The following is a 26,856-nucleotide window of genomic DNA, read 5'->3' as shown; positions in this document are numbered from 1 at the left end:
CCTCTACAGCTTCGCTGCAGAAAAGGAGGGGGAAGAAGGTTTGGCTGCAAAGCCTGCCTCTCTCTTCTTACCTCAGGTGCTGTGAATTCTTCTTCCACAGCACACACTCCAAATGCTGACTCTAACTCTAGCCAAAGGCTGAGTTGGGGGGTCGCAGGGCTCCCCTCTCCACCCGGAGGGGAAGAGAGGGAGCCGAGCCACCCCCTGGCCTTGTCCACCTACACGCAGCAGACACCAACAGCAAAACAACCAAGACTGAACTGCAAACTGTTTCTGGTGCTGTGATATATGATTTTGAGCAGAAGCGAACGACATGGACAGTGATTGCCTCTCCAGGGAACACTGTCCTGGCACCCAATCACCCCGAGCCCCCCCAGCCTCTCAGGGGGGGCCAATTTCAAACTATGACACCAGGACAGGTAGAAGTATGTAGCCTGGAAATCAGATGCATGCTGTCAACAGAAACTGTTTAAAGCTATGAAAAAAACTTTTGAATTTTTCTGCACATTTTAGACAAAAAGTATATAGGTTGTTTTTTTTTTTCTTTCCTGGTTATGAACTCATATATTAAAATTCTCCTCATAAATTCTAAAATATTGACATGTCAAACTTTAAAAGAGGTGTTCCCCATGCCATGGAGATTTTTCATTTTTTTAATTGAAAGAAAAATAAACTTTCCCAAATACATCTCTACATAATATCCTTGATAAAGAGTAAATGAGAGAAAGTATCTGCTACATTCTTTTGAATCCAGGACAAAAGTTTCTCCAGTTATACTTGCTTATTTTCTTACCTTTCAGAATAAAAGAAATTTTTTCTTCCGCCCACTATCAGCATACAAAATAATATTTATACTTTAAAGTGTGATCACAGGAAACGTTACTCAAGGATAAACACTGTTTTATGGGTGAGAGAAATTCGAATGTTTTGTTTCTATCAAAGATACCAGAACAGCCATCTGTATATAGGTTATGCTATCTGTAAGTTAGTGTCACTGTTTTACTGTTCTGGTGCCTGTGCTCTTATTTTTTTCCTGGTAAGGTTTCCGTAATATTCTTTTGTTTTCCAAACCAGTGATAAAATCTTCCAGTTTCTTTTGTACTGAGCACTTAAAATATTGAAAAAAATCATTAAAAGAAATAATAAAAATATGGATGACACTGAGGGAAAAGTGTTATTGCCTGATTCAAGAAATTTACTCTCATTCCTGATACCATTTTCATACTCTCACAGAATATTTGAGGTTCAGAGAGACCAAAGCCACCAAATCCAGAAGGACATCAAGTAGAAATGTAAGTCTGTTTCTGGTCTGACCGAATATTTATTGATAAATTCTCTTCTGCAAGGAAAGTTGTCTCCTGCCTTATTCACTGCCCCATAATCTTCCTTGGAAGGCAAATAAGTAACAGTGGGCCTTCTGTTGGAGAAATTTTTTTTGTTTATTGGTAAGCCAGAGAAGTAGTTCAACACCTGTTTGTGCTTCTTCTTTTCCCTTTCTCTACTTACTTACAGTGGACATTAAATTAGAAAAAGTAAATTGCATTTTAAATTACAGACCGGCTTAAAGTCACTCATGGAAGTTTCTTAAAATATTAGGAAAAATATAATTATGCTTACATTTTCACTATCATCTCCATTTAAACTCAGGTATTTTCAGTAAGTAGAAAGTAATTACTTGAAGCCAGGTACACTATTCTAGGGGAGATCACAGGGAGGTGGAAACATGGTAGAATTCCCTTTTCTGTATTCTAGACAAAAGTCAGAAAAAGCAAGAAGCTACAAATCATTTCCACCCCAGTGTGTCAGAGCCCACACTCATTACCTCCCTGACAACATCCCAGAACTTGGAGTTAAAGGGATGGAAACAAGGTGAGATTCTTCAAGGTAACACCCTTGCCTCTCAGACCATGTTTAAAGTCCCTACTGTTTTCTGAGGGGCTCCAGTAAGTTATTATAATGACTTTTACCGTGGTTGTATGTTTATCATTCCTCTGGTTTTGCAGATGAGGAACTTCAGAATGGAGAAATGGAATGAAGTGACCAAAGCAATTAAGGAATTGGTGCCAGACTCCAAAACTAAATCCAAATGAGCCCACGAGGCAATAAATCACAGATGAGTTTGGCATGAGAAAACTCTTCCTTTTTAAATGCTAGGAATGCACTTGCCATGGTCCAAGAAAAAGATGAGTCTTGATTAATCTCTAATCAAAGCCACAGTATGTAGAACATGCCAGAATCAGAACACCGGGCACAAAAAAATGTTTGGGAAACATCAAATTTCCCAGGAATTTATCTAATGGCTCTGAGGATTTTTTGTCATTGCTAAACTTTCTACTGTTGTTTTTTTTTTTTTTTTTGCTCACCTTTTCTTGCTAGCACATTCAATCAGATCTAATTTGTTTATTTTATTTGTATAAATAAAAGACTATGGAGTTCAAGACAGCACAGCTCACAGATTGAAACCAGAAGATAATTTGATCATTCTCATGTTTTTCCCAGTGTGCTGGGTGGTTCTTTCTTTATTCCCTTCCATCCCCCTCCTCTCCTTCCTTCACTGCTGATGTTAATCAGAGAGAAAGGAAGTGACTGTTTTCCATTGAGAATGTTGATATTTGGTGAAAAAATAAGGGATGGGAGAGTGAAAGGTGCACAGAAAACAAAACAAAACAAAAAGTTTACTGATTAATTCCTTTTTATCTTTGCCAAATGTTGCTCTAGTGTGGGAATGCATGGAGCTGGCAGTCACTTTCACTAAGCCGGAAATACCATCTTTAATAAATTCAGTTAAAGGACTGGATGGACACATAAATCTCTTTGTGTGTGTTTGACAGAAGTAATGTAATGTCAGAGGAGAATTTAGCAGGGATCTGAGGTCAGCCTGTTTACTGTCTTTTTCCTTCTGCCTTTCTGACACTCAATACAAAGCTGAAATATTTATACTTAAATAAGTATTGCTAATGCAGGATATTGAGGTCATCAGCATGAGAACAGAGTGACAATAGTCTGTGTAAAAAACTATACAAGCTTCTTCAAAATGCTATATTTAATTGCACTGGGACTCCCTTTGCCTTCATTCTGCCTCCCAAAGCCAACATTTTATTTGGCTATGCATAATCCACCCTTCCACTGCCTAGCAGCTCTAAGGCTCAAATTCTACTTAAACTGCTCTCAGGAAATTTTCATTATTACTGCTTTCTAGGGCTTTGGTTGTTTACTGGGAACTTTGATCAATATTTTAGATTAACTAAATAATTGACTTCTGGTTCTAGTAAGTGTATTAAACCCTTTCTTTGTGTAGCACAATCATATTTTGCTGCATCTTCACAGACCGTGTACTCTGCAGCTGCTGAGGGAGCCAAATGACTCTCCATTCTGATACCATTTGTGCTGCTGAATCTCTACCAAACGTGCCTGTGCCATTCATATCGTTGTTCCTCGTTAGCATACAGCCTAAGGTTGTCTTCCCTGGTAAGAGTCTATACACGTGAGTTCATCTGCAGCCTCTAGATCCTAAGAGTATTTTCTCAATGCTTATACCTCTTTTAAGTTGTAGTACATTAACCTTGCTCTGCTAAGACCCTTATACATGTTTTCTGTCTCCTCTGCAAGACTGTTGTGGATCCTTTCCTCAAAGGCTCCTGAGAGCTCCTCAAAGCCTAGCCCCACTAATTTCCCTCCTCATAAATGCAGAGATGTGTGACTACATCGTAACTACTGGTCTTCTCCTGTATATCCCCAATATCTGACTAAAAGTCACCTTCCTGTTTCAAAAAAACTCCTATGAACTTGAGGCACCCTGAAGTATCTCAATTTTCTTTCTTTAATATTTAAATAATGATGTCAACAAACTGCTTGAACTGATAAACAGATTGCCTTTGTAGATTTTGTTATTTGGAATCACTCCCTCTCAGCAGTTCCCATTCCAAACTTAGTCTTCATCTAGAGAAAAAGTCCCTCCCCCCTTTTGTCATGTTTTTCCTTAATTTGTACTTTCTTTTGAATATTTTTCTTTTTACTCAAATAATTTGGGATAGACTTTTAAATTCATTTATTTATTCAATATGGAAGGATGAAAACAAACATAAGTGCATATACAGTTTGAAGAATATTTTTGATGAAAAAATGCAGTCTGCAAGTATTCCATCTGCTTACTCTTAAGTGATTGCTTAGTTTATTGGTGTAAGTCACAAATCGCTTTAAGTAATGAGTAATTTTATATCTCTTAGGTGATGTTCCAAAACTCTACCACAAAAAGAATGATTACACCATAAAGAGTCTCTAAATATTATTTTTTAGTGAGTTAAAATCTCACTATGATATTCACTAAGTACCGTATTTATGTCATGAGTTTTCCAAAAGTGGATACTCAGTAACAGTGACAATAGAAAACCCAAAAAGCTATGACAATGAATAATTCAGCTATTATGAAGCAATACTTTTACATTACTAAAAGTAATGAATGTGTTGCTTCCCCTTCAGGAATGATTTGATAGATTTGCCTTCATCCTACCTTTTTCTTTCCTATCAAGACAATATGACCAAGATAGTATAAACTAATTGCTAAGAACCAATTAGCGTTTTTAGTAAAAAATAGATCACAGAAAAAACTCATCCTTATTTTGAATGTTGTGACTGGGGAGAAAATTGAAGAGATGGGAAACTAAATTAGTTCTGCTTGTAAATTATAGTCCTAGGCCTTTTCCAACAGTGACTTCTTGGTTTTGCAGCAAATGCCTCTGATATTTTCCAACTCAGAGTGCTCCCTTGCTGTGAGCCTCCTTGCTATGAGGCCACCTGGGATCAAAGCTACTTTCCCCCTCCTGTGGTCTCAACTAACTCCATTAACTCTAATTACAAACACTTCTGTTATACCAACCAGATTTTACGGCTTCCAGTGAGTGAGCTACACAGAGAAGGAGAAAGTCCACATGGTACTACTCAGTTCCTTCTTCAGCATTATTGCTTGCCATACATTAACCTCATCCTTGGTAAGCTCGAAGCTAGAATCACTTTGTCTTTACCTTGTGTAATCAAAAGGAGGTTTAAATTGTTTCTCGAAGTACATAATTCCAGAAATTAATGAACTGGGCCAAAGAAAAAGCTGTACAGGATTTAATTTGTCATATGTACTGAGAGTCCCAGAAACAGCTATAGTGTATAATGATGCCACTAACAACTTTTTCTTAATGCACAATGCCATAAAACAAAAGGGTGTCATTCTATATATACAACACACAGAGATACACGCATCACTTGCTCTCAGCTTGTTTCCTGGTGTCAACATTTTTCAAACTGTTCCTTAAATGTAAGTGGAAGATGGAAACAACCAGTTTATTTTAACGAGGATTGCATACTATATGACAGGGGGCTTGCAGATTCTACCTGAAAGGGGCTAAATAATATGGTTCTGGACTTCCACATTAATGGTCACAAGTGAAAATTCCATTCTATAGACTGTGACAATGAAAGCCTAACACTTTTCAGAGATGCAGAACCAAACATGCTCTAAAGCCTGAAAGAGCTTCCTCAGTCCCTGCTACTCCAAGAGATAAAATAAATTTGTTGATAATTAAATAGCATTGATGAACTACCTGTCCACAGCTACCTATGGAAACACTGTCATAGTTTCTCCAGCAAGTACTTTTTCACCTTCAAGAAGCCCATTCATGCTCAGCTCTGCCCTTGGTATGTGCTGTTTATCTGCATTTGCCTAAAAGTCCATGGAAGCAGCCAGTGTCTTTTTCTTTAGCTCTGTGCCCAAGAAATCCCTGGGATACTTTTAACGACTTTACTGGTCTGCAGAGCCAGCTGGAGAGAGTCCTTCCACAGCTGAACACAGATCAAGCTGTCCTCCTCCCATGGAGAAGTTTCAGCTTCATCTCTGTGACAGCCAATCATGCTCAAAATCTCGTTTATTCCCTGGTACCTTATAAATCGACTTGCTTCTACAGATGAGGGCTTTACTTCATTGAGGACGAGTGAAGATGTCAGTGGAGGAGAGCAGAAAAGATCAGCTGAAAATGAACCGAGAAACTGTGCAACAGGAAAATCGGAGTGGAAATCCCATAACGTCAGCCACCTAAAAGCTGTACATCTAATTTAAATTATCTAGGCTCCATCCACAATCAGTACAAAAATGCAGGCACTTCTGGAATGGATCATCTCAACCACCTTAGACATCTACTTCAGACTAAGATAAACTGTGTTTTGTAAATGTCTCTTTAACTTCATTTTTTTTATTTTGAAACATAGGTGCTTATAGAAAGAACCACATTGTAATTTCTTGAAACTACTCATTCTTCATTTCAAAAATATTAAAATTTTAATTCTTCATTTTTGAAAAGGCACTTTTTTCACAATTTTCACATAACAGAATTCCAGGTTTTCCATAATTTTATTGGTCAGAATTAGTGAGTTTTTTCCTCCTCTGACTACAGAACTCATTTGTCTCAAAACAAATGTTGACACTTACAACAGTCATTTATTCCAAAATTTTTCCAGATGGAAAAATTTTGCCTAGTGTGCTAATAGGTATCCTGCAACATCATGGTTGACAAGAAAAGAAATCATCATTACTGCCATTTCTCTAAAAATTAGAAGAAAGTTTTTCAGTCAAAAGCAGCTGAAACTGCTACCACATCTGGATATAGATTTCAGTAGTTATTTGTAAAAATAGATGCCTAAATTCATATTAATCACAACAGACTTTTAACTAACCAAAGCTATAGTAAAGCACTTACAGACTTCAAGACGAGATCCAGCATTACTGGCTGTCTGAAATTGGTCACCTATTTGCTAAAGAAGAAGTAACCAACAGAGTATATTTTATTGACTAAGTGTCTCAGGAACAATAAAATCCTTTCAGGAAAGAAAAAAGATGCAAACCAACTTTTTAAAATTTCATCTTCAATCTATTTCTAAATCTAAATATGTGAAATGTTTAATTTTACTGTTGTTCTTACTCTGACAAATTCTGGCTGCAGAAGTTCAGGGTTTATTTGAGAAAAGACAGTGTTAAACTTACATCTAGATCATAGCCTGGCTTCCAGCCATACAGGAAAGTTGAGGGTTATAAACTGTCCCCTTAGTCCCTAGGCATCTCAAGTTTAAGCTCAAGAGAAATAATTTCCAAAGAGTAACTACTTCCCATCTGTGTGTTTGCCAGGACTGAGACTGATGGGGTAAGTAATCCCCCTCTCCTTCCCAGTTCCTCCAGAACAGATCAACTAACTGTGTGTGCTGACTCAGCAAACAGAAGACATTGTTTGAAACACACCTGGTGTCAGATATTTCCCCATTAAAAGTAAAGAGGTCATTCATTAAGAGAACACTAATCTATCTCTGGGATTGTTGTCAGGAAAGTATGACTGAGTACATTCACCTTAATTAGCCTTAGGAGTTTATTGCAGTTGCTATCTGTCTTCAGATGTTCAAGACTTTTACCCGTTCCCATACAGAGGATTAACCCTGAAGTCTACTTTCAGTCTTTAATACTGCCATCTATACCAGGAAGCTAGTCTGTGAAGGACATAGTTCCCTGTTGGAACAGGGCAGTCAAGCTGAATTTGACCAAAGGTTCCTTCATCCTGCCACTTGATTTTGACAATGGACAGATGCATGTACCAAGAGAAGGTACAAGGTTGTTTTATTTTTTTCTCCTGTATTATTCTCTGAGGTCCAGTAAATTGATTTATGGACTTTCTGAGACAGGGATAGCAGTAAATTTCACAAGCTGCAGTTATTCGCTACCATCAGTTTGTCCACTCCTCTTTTTAGTATGTATATACTTCTCGCAGCCTTCGTGCCCCATGGCAATGAGTTCCACTTCTTCCCAGCTACAGGGTAAGGAACTGCCTTTTTGTCTGCACTTTGAACTTGCCAGCTGCTGTGTGATGACCACCAACTCATAAAGCAGAGAAGAGGAATAAAAATTGATCTCCATTCACCCTTTCAGTGCCATTCATGTTTCCGTAGGCCTGTGTTGTATTTATGCCTCAGCTAGTTCTCTCTGTGTTGAAGAGCTTATTTACTCATTCCTTGAAGAGAAAGCATTGCTCACCCTTGGTGACCTTCTCTGTATTTGTCTAAGGGTCTTTCCCAGGGAGTAATTCAGAACACTAAAATTAATCCTTGCTCTGAAGCACTCCCTAGTGGGAGCTTCTCTCTTTCTCCATTGACAACATAAAAGGCTTAAGGATACCAAGGGCCTCCACTTATGCACCTCAGTTAAGCACAGGGAAAGCTCTGCATCACCGTCTCATTTTAATAATTTACTTGTTTATGGGAATTAAAAATAACACAACATTCTGATTTTTTTTAAGAATAGAATTATTATTCTTGCTCTGTGTAAGAAATAGATTGTTAAGATAAAATTCCAATATGACACGTCTTTCACAAAGAAGTAAAAACCACTACATGTAAGGGGAAAGTGTTTGCAGAACTTTTACACAGAGTTTTTGTCATTACTAAATTTGTCCACAGGTTGGATGGCTTGTGAATTCCTTCCAAACTGAACCGTGTGGTGGTTGCAGTTAGTAATAACATGCTTTTGCCTAAGTCCTACTTGCATAAAGTATTTGATATTCAGTTGCAGAAATTAAGCCTATATACTTGATTGTGTCTTAAGTGGGCAAAGTTGTTAATGCTCTAATTGAATTTTTCCTGGCATTAATGTTATTGATTTTTAATACACAATAATAGAATGAAATCTGGTAAGGAAGTTAGTATTTAGATGAAGAACACATTAAAGTTTTCCTTTTGTGCCCTATGTCATCCTTTTTGCTCAGGATGTTACATTCCCAAAAGTAATCTCAAAAATTGCCCTGAGAGTTGAAACGTAAAAATCTGAAAAATTGCATATGTGTATAATTACGTAGGTCTAATGCTGGGGGAGAGGCCCATGTAAATTTTGGCCAAATATCACCTCCATCCTCCTTTCCTCTTCTCATGCAAACTCCCATTATGTTTGCATTCACTTTGTAATTTGAGTATGATTTGGTCTTCCCGCATATGCTGTGCTGGTGAGCATTAATTTTACTCCAAAGAAAGAATTACCATCATTTTTCATTTAGATAGGAGGAAAGAATATTCTATTTTGTAACAATCATCTTGGTATGTTGTGTGTCTGAAATGTTTCCAGAAAGTACAGATAAATGGTGTGATATTTGAAAAACAGGGCACCATATATTTTGAATAGTGTCTAGGAAAGCTTGCAGGTTGTCCCAGACTGGCTCTGTCTGTGAAGTCCGAGACAGTCTTTCTGACAGAGTAAATCTGTTACTTATCCAACAGGAAGCCACTTGTTTCTCCTTCTCATTTCTGAAGGAGGAATGGAAGCAATATTCCAGCAGGAACAATAACTCCAGACAAATTCCAGATTATAGAGGGTTTGATGCAGCAAGGAGTTGCAAGAGCATTGCTTGGAACACATGAGCAGCTCCATTGCTAGCATTCAGGTACCTTGCTGAATGTCCAAGCATGCTGTTAGATGATCAGGATAAATTTATGGGATTAGGAACAAAAGAAATACCCTTTTACCAAATGGGAAGCAGATTCTCTGGACTAATGGAAATCTACCTGTTAATTACTTGGCTTCTCCTTATTCTTACTGAAGCACAGGAGATTATTCTTTTTCTCCTTATCCTTTTCCCTTCCATTTTTGACTTTGTGATGAGTGAGGCAAGGGTCTACTTAATGCTGAAGTTCACTTCATCCATTCATGATCTTGGTAGGATGGCAGCAGCAGGGGTAGCAGCAGCAGGGGTAGTAGAAGAACATAATCACGTACCAGAATACTTTCAGAATTCTTTCCATCTTTCTAATGTAGGGTTATATTTTCATTCTGAGGTTGGAAGGAGATTTTTCTCAGAGTCATAATTTATTAGCTGCTTTTGCTTTCCACCTATTTTGCCAGGGAGACCGGGGGGGGCAGGGAGTTAATTTAAAATGTTAGTTTAAAATGTTAGTTCAAATGGCAGATGAAGTTTTATTTGAAATCCCTATAATGACATAAACCCTTTGAACATGAGACTAGAAATTTCCATTACATGCTAAGAATGGATAGCTCTAAAGACCATGTGGTACAAAATCATCCTTCTCCTTTTATCTATTCCCTTTTCTGCAGGGAGGAAGGAAAAGAAATATTTCTGGACAGCAGAATTTTTCATGGAAGCTGTTTCATTAGTAGTCTGAGGCTAATTCTTCCATCGTTTAGTAGATTTAATGATTTTGTGGCCTCGGTAAATATGCTACAAGAAGTCCGTCTGACTGAGTCTTGAAATGGGAAAATCTTCACTGACTATTAAGTGATCCTTTGTGCCTCAGTGGGATTAAACTTTTCACTTTCAGTTGTCTAAAGACTGTTAGGATGAATTGATTGCTTTTTATTTTCCCTAGGTACGCAGGAAAAAGTATCTGGTAATGATAAAAAAATATGCAGTGTCACTGAAAATAGATACCAAATATAATCCAACATGACCATAAAGTATGTGGTGTTATGATAAATAAAGAAAAACAGTGCAATCACCAAGAAAATTATTGAAACATTAAAAATTTCCTAGAAACATGTAGAATTGTTTTGCATTTACCCAGTGAAATGTTTATAAAATAAAAACTTTTACCTGCATGAATTTAACACATCAACCGTCTAGGATCTATCTCATGAGTTTGATAGAATGATCATGTTCATTTTTCATAATTTCCCAGAATAGGTAGGAGTCTTAATCACTGTTGTTCCTTGTGCAAATGCTGGAATGGCAGGGAGAGCATTGCTCCTGGACTGATTCTGCAATACAGATATTTCAGCTGATTCCATTTTCTGTTGTGTAACACTAAGGACTATCAAATATTGTCCATTTCAGCCTCACTGAATGTTTAGCCAATGTCAACATGATAATAGCCAGCTCTAGAGAAAACACTTTGCATTACTTAATTCTACTGTAAATATGCAGTCACTCCTATCTTATTCACTGACTCATCCAAATCAGCAGCTGGATGAAGAGCAGTCAGACAATGCTGGTCTAAACTGAATTGCAGTGGGTAGGCTTGCCTCTTCCCCAGTGTCCTCTGCTGTGAAAATCCATTGTCCTCAGACTGCTAAACTTATTCTCAATATCTGTACTTTTTGCAATTTTTTTTAATTTTGATTCTACCTTTGGAAGTTCAAATAATCATATTGTGAAAAAAAAGCAGGCCAGCACCATCACACAACCTATCACCCCAATATTGTTTCTGTCACATAGGATAAGCATGTAAGAATGCTAGATATTCACAACTGGTTACCTCAATATTTTTGTCTCTGGGAAATTGTTTCATAGCCCAGCTTGTGCACATGCAGGCACAGTCATACACATACACACATACACTGAATTATTTGGAACATTTTTGTGATGCCAATAAAGCCTCCATAGGCTTTTCATAGGCTTTGAAATCTCTTATTCTAAGAGCTACAAGTGCTCAAAAATCTTAACACCTTTTTGATTCAAATTAAGAGCTAGTTTCAACTTTATTGCTCAACAATAAATTGTTCACAAGAAACAACTGATACCCAGACTACATACCAAAAAAACTGTTTCTCTTGGGACAAAGTGGGAAACAAAAAAGCAAAAGCATCTGAAATATTCTATTGTTAGAGTGCTGGAAGTGGCATAAATAATAAAAAATAAAAAGACATTATTTGTATCTTTGAATGTAATTGCATTTAACAACATCTACAGTACCCTGTATCTTCAGATGTCAGCTGTCATTCCACTTTGAAAATTGTGATTTAAGTGTTTTTAAATCTGTCTAATTTTATGATCTGTGTATAGCTGGGCTTGCCTGAACTTCATTAACTTCTCAGCGCCTGTTTCTGTAAATAAAAGCTCTTAGGAATTCTGAAGCACAGCTTTTAGAGAAGCACAAATTTTCATAGCAGCATATTACTTTGTTATTGATGACTTAGGGAAAAACACATGTCGAAAAAAAATATTTTACACTCTAACACTGTTTCTCAGAATTATACCAAGAACCCATGTTAGGTAAACATTCTTTATATATATATATATATATATATTAGAATAATACCTTTTCAAACCAAAATTCACACCTATCATTAAAATGCATGTTTTCTTGCATCAGCATGTATTTGATTTTGAGGGAAAATGATTAGTTCTATATTTTACTCCAATGTCATGTTGGAATGATGAATAGCATTAGACAGTTTGAGGGATAATTGCACCTTTACAGTATCAACCAAGAATGGGTCCCATAAGTATTCCATCTCAGAATACCGGGTATCATTCCTGTGTGGAGGGACGCATCTCATGTGACCCCCATCAAAGGACATCATTGCTCCTCTGCTCTGTTTTTTTACCTTGAGGCAAAGTGCTTTTTTTGGGCAATGCAGAGACAGCACTCTATTACATTATTACGCTAAGGAAATTCAGGCACAAAGGGCTTTTCTGACCCTTCTATGAGCTACTGCTGGATGGCTTTGTAACTCTTTCCCTAACTTAGAATTTCAGGCACATACAGGTCATGCTGTAAAGGAGTTATTCTATCCTGATGTAAAAGCATTCATCATGTAATGTTTATTCTCTTTTAGTGAAATTTGTCTGGATATTTTCAAACAGAATAAAATACTTTCTTTTTTTAATCCATAAATAAAGACAGTGTCATGGCAGCATCCAAATAGAATTAACTTGCTTGAGGCAGATGGCAACCTGAGGCAAATATGAGGTGATTTTCTCCATTATCATGTTACAGAAGTTATATAATCTAATTTACCTATTTGTTCAGATATGTAGACTCATGGAATCACAGAGAGAGATTAGGGTATACAAATTCTATCATAAGTTAAAATCATCCATGATAGTTTCCTATCTATTCATGTGTGGTGTTTGAGGCAAAGAAGAGAATATTGTATGGAGGGAGCATATATATAGGCTAGGTTACATATATACTGCAAAGTGGAATGCACTTTTCTGTCTTTAAGGTCAAATTGCACAATATTGTCAGCATGCACAAATTAAATTATTCTCTGTCAAAAAAATGGGTGGTCGCCTCCAAAAGGCCCACTGGGAATGATCCCAGGCCCCCCCTGTTGCCCAAATTGTGTATGGGTGTGTTTGGGAGAATGCCTGAACAAGAGGCAAATTATTACAGAAGAACCAGCACCTCAGGAAGTCTTCCATCATCCCCATATCACCATTGGTGATTCAGAGCTCAAATCACTCCAGCAGTTTAATTACCTAGGCAGCCTCATCTCCTCGGATGGTAAGATTGATGGAGAGATAAACAACAGGTTAGCAAAGGCATATAGTGCCTTCGGAAAGCTTCATAAAACAGTTTGGCGAAATAAACACTTGAAGAAAAGTACAAAGATCAGTGTTTACAAAGCCATAGTGCTGTCTACTCTCTTATATGGATCTGAATCATGGGTCATCTACCTCCACCACCTGCGACTCCTAAAATGTTTCCATCAACGCTGCCTCCATACAATCCTAAACATTCACTGGTCAGATTATGTGACTAATACATCTGTTCTAGAACAAGCAGCAGTCACAAGTATTGAGGCCATGTTGATGAGAACACAGCTGCCTTGGGCAGGGTACGTCTCAAGGATGAAGGACCACCACCTCCCTAAGATCTTGCTTTATGGTGAACTTGCCACTGGCTGCCGCAAGAGAGGAGCCCCGAAGAGAAGATACAAGAATTCCCTGAAACAACATCTCAGCCTTGGCCATATTGATCAACATAACTGGTCTACTCTGGCCTCCAATTGGGAGGTCTGGAGACACGCCATCTATAATGCCGCTGACGCTTTTGAGAAAGCACGCAGGATCACTCTTGAGGAGAAAAGACAATGCAGAAAGATTCTTGCCTTGCAGAATATACCACCTAAGGAGTCTTTCTGCTGTGCCTTTTGCAACCAGACATGCCTGTCTCTATTGGCCTTTTTAGCCACCAGCACGCTTGTGCCAAACGTGGGTAGAGACCTTTCCCTAATCTTCATTTGCGAAGCCCAGCCATGAGTTGTACCTGAACAAGAGGAAATATGAGCGAGGCTAAAAGCACAGGTCAAGCCCCTCACTTGCCCCTCTTTAATCCAATATAGACCTAAGTAAATAGCAGTGGGAAGAGAAATACAGCAGGATGTATGGTAGTACCACTCAGAGGCTTAGCTAGGGAGACAGAAGAAACCTCTTAAATTTGTGTACAATGTATTTAGCCTGCAAACTAGGTATCTTTCTAGTAGATACTTATAAAAGGAAGGAAGTAATTTCTTGAGTTCTTTTTAAAAGTCTAGGATATGTTAAAACATAATTTAGATTATCAGAAATATGAATTTTTCTAATATCCCTAAATAAAGTGCATGCTTACTACAAATATTTCATTTATAACTGTAGTGTGTTTCTGTTGCTAGGTTTCTGTTAAAAGCTGCTAGAGGCTTCCCCTGTCTAGTGGAGGCAATGCCAGCCAGCTCCAGGACAGGCTTCCTGCTGCTGCCCAAAGCCAAGCCAATTGGGAATGACAGCGATGTCTCCGTGATTACATATTTAAGAACAGAAAGGTATTGCACAGAAAGAATTCCAGACAGGGAAGAGCAGAGTGAGAACATGGGAACAACAATGCAGATACCAAGGTCAGTGCAGAAGGAGGGGGAGGAGCATCTCCAGGTGCTGGAGCTGAGGCCCCTGCAGCCCGTGGTGCAGACCATGGTGGAGCAGCTGTGCCCCTGGAGCCCATGGAGGACCATTGGGGTGCAGAGACCCACCTGCAGCCCATGGAGAAAGGAGCCCATGCTGGAGCAGGTTTTTCCTGGGTAGGACTTGTGGCCCCTGTGGGAGACCCACACTGGTACAGCTCATCCATGAAGGACTGCACCCCATGGAGGAGTGACCCAAGGGACAGCTGTTTGGGAAGAACTTCTGCCCGAGGGATGGACTCACGTTGGAGAGGTCCATCAAGGACTGTCTCCCGTGGGAGGGACCTCACGGGAGCAGGGGAACGACTCCTCTCTGAGCAGTGGCAGAAACAACAACTGACCATAAACCCCATTCCCCATCCCCCTGCACCTCTGGAGAGGAGGAGGGAAAACATAGAAAAAGGGGTGGGGGGAAGGTATTTTAAAGATTATTTTACTTCTCACTCTTTTGCTCTGATTCTGTTAGTAATAAATATAAGTAATATCCCCACTTTGACTTTGTTTTGCCTGTGATGGTGATCACTAAGTGACCTCTCCCAGCTCTTAACTCATGAATCCTTAGCTGGTTTTTTTTGTCTCCTCTGTCTGGTTGCAGAGGGGAGTGAGAGAGTAGCTTTAGTGGGTGCCTGGCAACTAGCCAGGGTCAACCCACTACAAGCTTAGAATAGCATGTCTAGGCATTTGAAAGGGGGAGGTTGGCTGAGGAACAGAATTGGAATGAGCAAGTTGGTTTACTTTTAATGCCACACATCTTCACTATGACCTAATATGCACATGCAACAGCTGAATTAGTAAATAGGATGTATTCAATACAACCTATGAAGTCAAGAATTTTTGAATATTTATATAAATGGACCATATCATGTCCACAGAAACCATGATAAACTAACAAGTAATGTAAATATAGAAAGCTTTGACCCTCTATCAAAATGTGTAACTACCTGATATACAATAAGTGACATAAGAAGCAAATCTGATAAATAATACTTGTATAATACGTGAATTTACTACAGGGTGGGTGGAGGGCAGGGGGAACTATAAAATGAACATTCTTTTTAAATGAATTAAATATTTTCCTGTGTTATTTCAGTCTTACAGGCAATATTAACATATTTGCTTCATAATGAGTTCTTTCCCTGAAGTTGAACTACAATGAGTCTTCTGTTTAAGCAACATTAAATTTATGATGCAAACTGACCAACAGCCAGAAAATTCAGAAATATGGTTGATTGATGCTGTCTTCAGTTCATGCTGTGATATCTGTTTCCCCTTCTCTTCATAAAGTCATGAGCAAAGGATGAGGTGTCAGTGTAATGCTGAATTTTCCAGCTTTTGTCAATTCATGTCACAATATCAACAGTGCTTAAGCGCAGGGAGGGAGGTTGTGTTTAATAACAATATCAGATTACATTAGACACTCTTTCTTTTTTCCTTCACTTATTGCTGAATAGGCTGTTTTTAGGCTTTTGGAATTCAAATTACATCTAACTTGACCTGTGTTTGGGTGTGTTTGGCTTGGAATGCAAAAGTCCCGTCCAGTCTCATGACCTCGAGGTCTCAAAAAAAAATTAATTCTAGCACTCTTGCTCTGTGTATGTATAAATCCTTTATCAAAGGTACTGTGAAAGCACTGAGGCTAGTACACATTCTCTTTATACAAACAAAAAGAAAAAAATTAAATAGTTAGGACAGCTGTAATACTCGTCTAGAATTCAGACAAAATGCTCTGGCTTATGAGTGGGGGGAGGGATATATAGAGCACCTTGGGTTTTTTTCTTTTATGTTTCTGAGTGTACTGTTTCTCTGGGAGGCTTACGGAATGTTTTTTATCATATTGACCTATTTCTGTAAATGTTTCTGTGCTAAAGAAAAATAATACATTTTGGACTTACCCACCTCACATTCCATGGAGTTGGTAGCATTCAACTTTCAATCAGGTTTATCATAGCCCTATTTTGCACTTCAAGAAAACACTCTTTAAACATTTGTTTATTTTCTATTCTTTATGATTCCAGAAGAGCTTCCAGAGATTGGTAGGAATACTGATTAAAAAATGAAGAGTTTTGATTACGAAGGTGTCTGCTGGTACAGTTCTATTTTAACATTGGATAGGTTTTCAGGTTCCTTCTCCTTTCCAGAAATGTTTGACTCAGCAATAACTGGCTCTAAGCTCCAATAATAACTTTGCTGTATATGTTTGAAATAATGAGAATAAGCATTCTTGAGACATTTTGCTAAGAAAAAGTTATTCTGTGCAGCAAATTACATTGTATTTTAGTAGTAGATGATGTTGCACAATATGCCAGATAACTTCCAGTAGCATGTTTTTAAAGTACTTAGAATTATAGTATAAACCTCATTCAAAAATAGAATGAAGACAGCTCTCTTACAGCAAAGATGATATCAAGTATAAACAGCCTTAAAATATCCCACATTTATATTGACTTGACAGACTAAGGCAACCTCCTAAAAGCCATTTTTTCTTCTCTTTATTGAGGAAATACAATAAGAAGCATTTTATCAATGTAAACAACATGTAAGTAATAGAGTATTAATCCTTGGCTGGCTGGTGTTATTAGAATTGACTGTAATTGAAATAAATGCAATAAGGTATATCCAGAAAATTACTTTGATGAGTAAAATATCAGAACTCTCTGATGGTTTCAAAGTTGGAAGGGGTAGTTTGTTGTCAATGTTCTAATAAAAGACTACCTAATATTTCTTTATCCTAGATCATGCCTTCAAGTGGACAGTGTCGTAGAGGAGTTAAGTGTTCAGGAATACTTTTTTTTTTTCTATTTCTTTCAAAAATTATTTTTGGTAACTGGGATGTGGTAGAAGTATTTTGCACACAGAAAAAAACTTTTCTACAGTCTAAGATATGTTCCCATTATCACCTTCCACTTTTCACACCACTCCTCCCTTTTTCAAACTTCTTTCTCTTTCTGTCCATGGTTCTCTGATACTCTAATTCTATCTATAAATCTGCATTTTGTGACATGTACAGCAGTGGAATAGAGACAGTAAGGAAAACCCATGTGGAGCTCTGTATATTTTCAGTATATAGAAGTTGTACAGAGAAATATAAAGCATAACAATAGGGAGGGATGGTATCTGAAGACCAGTTTACAAGGAAAGGAGACTGCTCAGGGCAGAGTGGAAAGGGATGTAAATTCAAGTAGAAGGTGAAGGAACACTGTGGGCGTACAGGAAGATTGATGTGTAAAGCAGGAGTTTAAAAATTGAGAGATGACAAATATTTTCTTTAAATTTAAAAGAAGGCAAAATAAGTTAAAGAAAACTCCAAACCCCCAAATTCTACATTTATAGTTAGGTTGCTCAAGTGCACTTCCCATCAGCACAATCATTTCAAACCAAGGAAACCACTTGTGGAGCCAGCATTAACCAACCCCAGTTTACACATCTTACCACCTAAACATTACAGTACCCATAACTATTTTCAGCACCCTCAACTTGTTAATAAAAAACATTTAATTTCAACATATAACCTTGTGCAAGACTCATACCCAGTTCTTTAAAAAAAATGCACACTCTTTGCTCTGACCTCATGTTTATGTTTCTGGTGGCTAAGTTATTAGCTGTCTTCACTTGGCTAGGGCAAACTTCAAAGCGGTTGTCTTTGAATAGCATTTTGAGAAATTTGAGGAACTATGTAGGTATTTCATGTTAGAGATGAAAGAATGTTTTTAAGTAGAACAGATGAGACTATGAGTGTATACATACATTACAAAGTTTATTTAACGGTGTGCTTCTATTTTTTTCAGTATTCCAGTATATTAAGCCTCCTTGATCACCCTGGACACTTCAGAAATAAGTTAAATTATGCCTGTAGCTTTGGTGCTATATAATATTACTCATATGCTAAGATATATGTTACCCTTGCCTACGCTATTTATGTATTTTCCTATTTTCAAAGTATTCCCTTTAATCTTCCTTGTTATTCTTTACAAAATCAGTATGTATTATTATTTCCCCAATCTTTCTCTACTTTTTCATGGAATTTAGCTCTTCAGGTACTAGCAGACTCAGAATTTCTTTTTTGCCTATAGACAATATAACATTTCTTCGTTGTACTACTTGACCTGGCATTGAAGGAGGAATTTCTTTCCATACTTTCTCTTGATTCTGAGCTAGTTAAATATCATGCCAGAATAGTCCACTGGTGAAGATCACGCGGTGAACACTGAGAGATGAAGATGGCACTGCTGAACTAAAAGTCCAGTCAGGTCTGGCTAGTGGTGTACATGCATCATGTGCATACATATGGAAAAATATGTGTGGGTATGTGTATGCATATGGAAATGAATAAGCAGTCAGTAGAAATACTGTTTGCAAAGAGAGAGAAAAGGGAACTGAGACAGCGGAATGTTACGTGTGGTGTTTGTATATAGAGATATCTGATTCTTAAGTGGTCAACACATTTTCCTGCTCCAGCTAGCAGTAGATTACACAGCAGTCACTTCAGAAGTTCATATGACTAAGTAGTCTGGCTCTTTTCCATTGGACCGTTTCTTTGTCTGAGGGCGAAATATTCATTCAAAACCTACAAAATTAGGACCTCTCTACTTTGAATTTATCAGTTACTTCCCTATTTAGAAAACTTAGATACTGAGTTCAATTATCTTAAGTAGTTGTTTATGCAAGCTAGTTAATATAGCTCTTAGTGTAAAAAGAAAATATCCTGTATTTAATTGCACCCCTAAAGTGCTGGAAAGGGAAGAATAATTCACAAGCCCACTCAGAAGAAGCATAAATCGACACCTACCCCCACTAGATTAGAGGGGGATCTAAACAACCATTTTATACACTTCTCTTCTAAATGTGGGTCTCAGTGGAACTACTCACAAGTGTTAAACAGATGCCTAAGTGTTTACAGAAATGAGTCTAAGAGAATGACATACCTAATCCTGCTGCAAGATTGCAGGGAGGAGCTGAAGCAAATTCCAACCAAGCATTCCCCAAACTCCAGATCAAACCAGAGATGCAGATTCTGTCTGCTGCAAATAAGAAGTGGGATGCCAGACAGCTTGCTTCACATAAACTGCCAACCAGTGTTCCCAGCATGTAATCTCAGGAGTTACTGTTAAGTAGGAGGAAACGATTTGGTTGTAGGAGAATGTTGAGGGGAAGAAAGTAACACTGTTTCCATAGACAAGGAGAGAGCAGTTATTAATTACTAAAAATTACCACAAATATACGACTTTTATGGTGAGAAACAGAACAGATAAAATAAAGAAATTTACAGTTAGACACATCACAGATGAGAATGGAGTAGAGTCTGGTGAGTCTGGTTTACCAAGCAGTTTCACATCAGCCACACTGAAGATAAAACCAGAGAAAAGTCCTTGTCCCTCTCCTGCTGGTGAAAGACATTCAATGGGCAGGTAATAAGAGGCAGTGAAAGAACTGCTTTGAGGAGAGGTTCTAATAGTGAGGAAGAGAGGTTAAACAGATTGATTCTAAAATTCGCATGCAGTGCTTGCAAGGTGGTGTTAAAAGGGGTACATATGATTTTCTGTCTTGATAAGGTTGTAGGTGGATTAGTTACTTATATGGGATTTGAAGTATGACAAACCTACCTTTTCTCCAGCCTTTTCCAAATGAACATAAAGGGTTACTGTGAGCCAAAAAGAGCAACACAATTCTTTCTGTCACTCGTCTGCACTTCTGGATTCCTCATGTAAGCCTATGTTTTCTTTCTTTCCTTTCTTCTGTTGCCTATGTCTTTTGCTCTTTCTCTTCAAGATTAACTATACCATCCTATTAGTTTTCATAGTAGTTTGTAAAAGAAATTCAATCTACGCAATCCACTATATGCAAGTATCTGCTCCCTCAGGCTTATGAAAACTAGCTGAACTCATTTCTGAAGTCTCTTAGCTCATAGTTCTGTAAATGGAAAGCCTCTACAAAAGCAAGAAACTTGTAAAAGTCCTTTACAGTTGATTACCCTTTATGTAAACTTGCTTACATACACATTCAAAGACAAACTGACCTAATAGGACTGTCCTCTTTAAGTCTCTCTCATTTTCAACTCACTATCACAAAATCACAGCATGGGCTGATGTAGGAAGGTACCCTTGGAGGAAGGCACCTAATGATGTAGGAAGGCACCTAATCCAATTGCTTTCCTCAAGCAAGGTCACCTAGAGTAAGTTGCTCACAACTATCAGATTTTGAATATATTTTTTGTCCAGTCAGAATTTTAATATATCCTAGGTCAAAGTCTCCATAACATCTCTTGGCAACCTGGTCCAGTATTTGAACAGGCTTGCAGTAGAAAAAACCCAAATATTTGTGTACTTCAGTTCTTGCCCATTGCCTCTTGTCCCATCACTGGGTGCCACTAAGAGGAGTCTGGTTCTTTACTCCCCACCATCAGCCCATCATGAGGCCCTTCCTGAGCTTTCTCTTCTTCAGGATCAATTTGTCCCATTCTCTCAGCCTTTCCTCATAGGAGAGATGGTCTAGTCCTTCCATGGCCATAGTGGCCCTTTGGTGGCCTCTCTTCTGTATGTCCATGTCTCCCTTGTACTGGGAAGCCCAGAACTGAGCCCAGCACTCCAGGTGCATCACACCAGTGCTGAGCAGCAGAGAAGGATCAGCTCCCTTGACCTGCTGGCAATGCTGCTCCTAACACAGCCCAGGGGGCTGTTTGCTGGGAGAGTACACTACTGTCTAGTGTTCACCTCAGGGCCTGACAGGACCCCCAGATCCTTTCTGCAAAGCTGCTTTCCAAATAGAAATCTAACATATCTCCTTTATTGTTTTGGCATTTAGGTATACACCACTGTAAAAGTGTCTTGTATTCTCCTAAACTCATAATTACATTTATGACAATAGCTTGACCAGGAGCTTACTTCAGAACACTCCTTTCTGAAAAATAATAAATTCTTAAACGCCTTTATTCATTCTCCACTAGGTGGTTAAACAGACTTAGAAATATCTTAGAAAAGGTGGACATCCATAGTAGGACCAGTAGCAAAGCTGTGAGAAAATCTATTGGTAACTTAAAAGATACTAATAAAACAAGAAGTTAAGGAGGAAAATGTGTTCAGTTTACTCCACATCATTATGGGAAACTGCACAGCACGTTTAAGTTCTTTGCTGCATTGTGGCCTGTGGTTTTATGTAGTACAACTAGAGCAGTGTCAGTTCATACTATTGTTTCATATTATTTCTATGAATCTTCCTGATGAAACAATTTTTATTTCTGTTAGCAGATGGAATTTGTCAAAGTAGGACTTTTGTTGTTGTTGTTCAGCAGGATGATACCTAATTTCTTTTCTTAACTTTTCTGCCTAATATTTTAATTTGACATATGCATTGCCCAATTATTATATTTAACTATAATTTCATTATTCCTTCTTGTTGTTTTGGAGTCCCTTAAATGAATTAAATAATTTTTTTATGTTTTTACATCAGTTTTATTTCCTTTCTGGGGGTAAAGATGTACATTTCCTTTTTCTACATTTAGAATTTGTGAAGAAACATTGTAGTAGTTGAGTAACTGCTTACAAATTCATGTTAATTGTTTTTCTGTTGATGTTTTAACTCATTCATACTTTTTCTTTCATATGGGTCCTCCTTCTCCTTTGGAAAGATTATTGAAAGCTTTATGACTTTCTATAATGGAAAGTACTGCTCTAAATGTCCTCGTTTTGATAGGTCTTCCTCAGGTAACTCTTAAAGAACAGACTAAGGAGTTCACAGAACTTGCTTGCTGTCGGGCCACCTGGAAATACTTAACTTCCTGGAAGGTATTTTTTCTTTGTAAAAACAGCTCAAAATCTTTCTACACTGACTACTAGTTCTGTCTAGAAGGAAAAGTCATTGTCTATCTACCCAGACTAAGAATGCAGGAGCATTCCTTAGTAGGGCACATCCTACTCTGCGGACAGGACACAGCATCTGCTTAATGCCATATTTTCTTTCTCTTTCTTAAATGTTTAGAGTTACATTCTCATAAATCAAGCTAAGTTACTTTCTCTTGTCAGAATACCAGTAGACTACGGGATTTGGAGAAAAGAAACAGTTTGCTCAACAGAATGATTTCAATTTCTCAGACTGGAAAACTCAAAGAGCACAGGTCTGTCTAGCAGTAGCAATGTAGTATCCTACATTATCAATCCAGGCATACCACATAAGAATAGACTGATCATCTAGCAACAAGAACTCCTGAAAACCCAACAAAGAACAAACAAAGAAAGCAGAAGAGTTTAGCATGTTTTGTAAAACTATGTTGATGCATAAAGTGATCTGAAAAGAATAAAAACTAAAGATGTTTTAGAAAAGTTGCTGTGTGCAGTGGTATGAAAAACAGTCTGGTTGCCAACCATCAGTCATCAACCCCTTCAGTTTCCAGTGGAAGATTACAGGGAAATAGGATGCTTTTCTGCTGTACTGCATACAGTCCTGGCAGATCAGGATGTCCTTTTTCTTGGATATTTAAATCTAGATTAATTATGAGTCTGATGTTCCCTGTGTTCTCATAGAAAAGAAAGTAATTAATGACTATTAAATGGTTGTAGTATGAGGCCTAAATTAAACAATGTCTTCCCTTCCTATGTTTAGATAAGATAGGTTATGAGAAGTTAACTACAGATGGAATATGACAAATGCTGTCATCCAATTTCCCGTTGCTTTCCTTATGGTATGTCTTCTGAAGTAACTTCTAAGTAGTTTTCACTTTCTTTTAAGACACAAAAAGCTTATTATATCTTTTCATGCAGCAGAAAAGGAGGCAACATTTTTTAAAGTAGCTAAAAAATTAGATATTTCTTTGGAAAATCCTCTTAGTAAAACAAAGAATAGAGTTCAAAACTTTCAAGGATTTCTGAATTTCAAAATTTCATTTGGATCAAGTACTCGTTGGAAACAGTTTGACTTTTTAATAAGCTTTTTGCAGAGACTGTAAAATCAGCTGTGTGTGAATTCCAGCCTGTCAAATACTTGCAAAAGGTTCACTTGGAGTTCTTGCAGACCACTCTTCATGACCTGAAAACAGTTCTAGAAGCCTCATGGCATGTGTCCTAACCACTGCTTTGGCCAAACAGAACACCTAGTACAGCTCAGTGAATGATTGAAAACCATTACTGATTTTTGGAATTTATCAATAGGAAAACAAATCAAAACAAGAAAATCCAAAAAACCAAAACTGTGCTCTACAGTATGTTTGCAAAAGAGCTAACAATTATATAGATAGGAAAAGGCTGTCCTCTTTCTCTAACATTTATTACCTAAAATTGCAGACATACTTGTAGGGTAGACCACTGAAAATTCTATTTTATCGGGAAAATTCTGTAATTATTTTTTCTTCTTGAATGACATCTTTTACCATAAAAGTGTAAAAAAATCCAAGCATCTTAGAGAACTGTCATAACACTTGAAATCTCCGTTTTGCGCTATAGCTTCTTTTTAGAGAAAATAAATATGGTTTGGAGGGTTTTTTTGGCGTTGGTTTATTTGTTTTCTTCCAGTTGTTGTTGTTTTGGTTTGTCTTTTTTTAAGTTTTTAAGAGATTGGACATATTTTTTGTTATTTTGTGAACCCTTTAGTCTGATACCAGAACTGAGCAAGTCCTTGAGGACTGACTTGGATCAGGATGACCTGAAGAACAAGATACTTAGACTAAATTGTAGCAGAGATAAATATAATTAGTGAAAATTTAGAGTAGAAGTTTAATTCTGGCCGCTCTACTTTTGCAAAAACTTCCATCTTTGAGTGTAGATAAAGACCTAAAACTCCCTGTGCCAACTGCTGAAAAAAAAACAAATGCATGGTGCACAATTAGAGACTGGGTCCAAGATATGTTCACAAAGACACTTCTTCTTGCTGTTTCTCTTGCAATTATAAAACTTACTAAAGTGGTTGTAGCTTCAAACCTTTCAGACAAACTTCTCTTTCATTTTGACGGAACTGTAAAACAACACACACTGCAAAGTTTAAATAGTTACAGCTTTTCTGACTTCTTTTTACTGATTGAGCAGTGACACACCAGTTAAATTCTCTTCCTCCTTCACTTTTCTTTCCACTTCCCCCCTTCCCCCAGCTTATTGAATATGCAATAAAAAGCTAATTGGCAGAGAGCCATTCTGGCAAGCTGCATGATGTGTTCAGCAGTTTGTTTGATTTATACCATTGGAAGTTGCCAAACTTTTTGTCATTTTGTTTAATATAATGTTGTGCCTTTAACAATTTTTCCTTCCATAAAGGATTTTTATTTTGCTCAGTAGGATTATAATTTGAAGGTATAATTAGCATCTTGTTAATTGTCGATAATTACGCGTCATTCAAAGAGCTCTTGCAAAGGACATGCGATTCATTTAACAGAACTTCCTCGAGCTGGTGTTTAGAGGTCCCTAATGAGCAAAGAATAGAGCAGGAGTGGATCTAATAATATAAATTGAAAATATGAACACATATAAGCAATCTAAATTTAAATTCAAGACAAGACAATGACTTGAATGAGCGTCTCTACTATCAGGAGATGCATAAGTGTGAATTAACAACCTCCACATTCAAAAAATTAAAGAAACAAAGAAAATTATACTCTGATGTTAAGCTTCAAATTTAAATTTTCTGGCAACATTTGTACAAATGTAATGTTACATATAGACTATTGCAGCCAATGTAATGATGAAAATTAATAATCACTTACATCCTAATGTTTTTTACCACTGCAGTGACATTCTGTAATGTGTAACCACAGCACAATTTGATTGTTTCTGCTCATACCATAGCAATTTTAAGGTCCTCACTTAGGAAAGTGGGCTCCATTGAGAGAAATCAATCATATTGCTGTAGTAAATTTGGCAGCCTTGCATACTTACAACCTGTTTCATATCAAAACAGCATAATAGTGCAGATCCCTATGAAAGAATAACTGGGTTTTCTCATTCCTTGGCAGGTAAAACTCTCAGTGGATCAGTGAGCTAAAGGAAATTTTATCTTCTCCTTCAGGCCCATCAGTCTGAAACCTGTAGAGCTGGAATAAACCCCTCATTTTGGGGTAAAAGGATTTTGCCATTTACACTATCTCCAAGTTACCCCACCAAAGAAACAAATATGCAGTAGCCTTCCTTAGAAGTTCTTGTTTTTGCTGTGGCTCATCAAAGGGAGAACATCTCACAGTTTTTGATCTCCCTTCCACCCATACTGTGGGGTTGATACTCTCATCAAGCATCCAATGTGTCCTTATTTGCCTTGCTACCATTGTCATCTCCTTGGACCCATGGGGGAAACGATCACTGTGGCAGAGTGGCAAGCAAGCCTGAACGGGGAATCCAGAAGTGTCCATGTAGGTCTTAGATAATGCCAGCATATTCTTTCAGTTTACCCGGAGGCCAACATGAAAGCCTGTGGGATCAAATCACAGAGAGCTGAAAAACAGAGTGACGTCACTCGGTCAGCTGAAGATCAAAGCAGTGCAGGACAGCATCTCTTGCATCTATGTTTCCCATGCTGAGCTGCACACTTCTCAAACACTGGCTGGGTTGCTGTGTCCAGCAGTTGCCATAACCTCTGCCCAAACTCTTGACTTTGCCCCACCTCACCAAGGGAGAGCTCAGCTGACTCCAACTGCATTAGCTCCAACTAAGTTTTTTTTTGGGAAACTGCTTTCTCCCAGTATTTCCATTTGAACGCAGCTCATTTTCTCCACCCATATGGATGACTTCAGACATTTTCTTATTAGGTCTTCTCTTTATTGTTACATGACTATGGTGGAGTTTTTCCCTTAATCATCTATCTTTTTGAATATTGTCAGGTGTTCACGTTAGGACAAGTTTCCCTTCATATTCCTCAGAGCCTTTCCAATTGGTTCCTTTTCTACTTAACACAGAGCTGTAGCAGCTGGTTGCCAAAGCACTCCATCACCTTTGTTAATAATCAGATTTCACTGCCTCAGTAAAGAACAGACAAGAATGAGGATTTAAAAGAGATTAGCCTTTAACTGAACTAGAGGGGACTACAAATATCTTTAGTTTATGTGAAAGATTCAAAAGCTTTTTTGTCTCGAGAGTATCAGCATTTTCTTCTAATGACTTTATTAAACAAACATATTTAAGTTCCTGTACCATCTTTCTGATATTTTTCCTTAATCCCTGGGATTCTATTACATAGTATGATTGTCAAAAATTATGTTTGTTACA

General features: G+C 37.7%; 1 long non-coding RNA gene across 1 annotated transcript; it reads left to right on the top strand.

The window, feature by feature from the left end:
* Positions 1 to 414: 414 nt before the first annotated feature.
* LOC108640661 lies at positions 415 to 1,863 on the top strand. The gene is made up of 3 exons (XR_001921346.1): positions 415 to 528; positions 1,234 to 1,292; positions 1,753 to 1,863. It is a non-coding gene; the product is annotated as an uncharacterized LOC108640661 (long non-coding RNA).
* The last annotated feature ends 24,993 nt before the right edge of the window (positions 1,864 to 26,856 follow it).

Source organism: Manacus vitellinus, unplaced genomic scaffold, assembly GCF_001715985.3.
Source record: "Manacus vitellinus isolate BGI_N305 unplaced genomic scaffold, ASM171598v3 scaffold_4_pilon, whole genome shotgun sequence".
Taxonomy (NCBI): Eukaryota; Metazoa; Chordata; class Aves; order Passeriformes; family Pipridae; genus Manacus; species Manacus vitellinus.
Note: the sequence above shows the minus strand (reverse complement) of the source record. Positions and strands in the feature narration are given on the sequence as shown.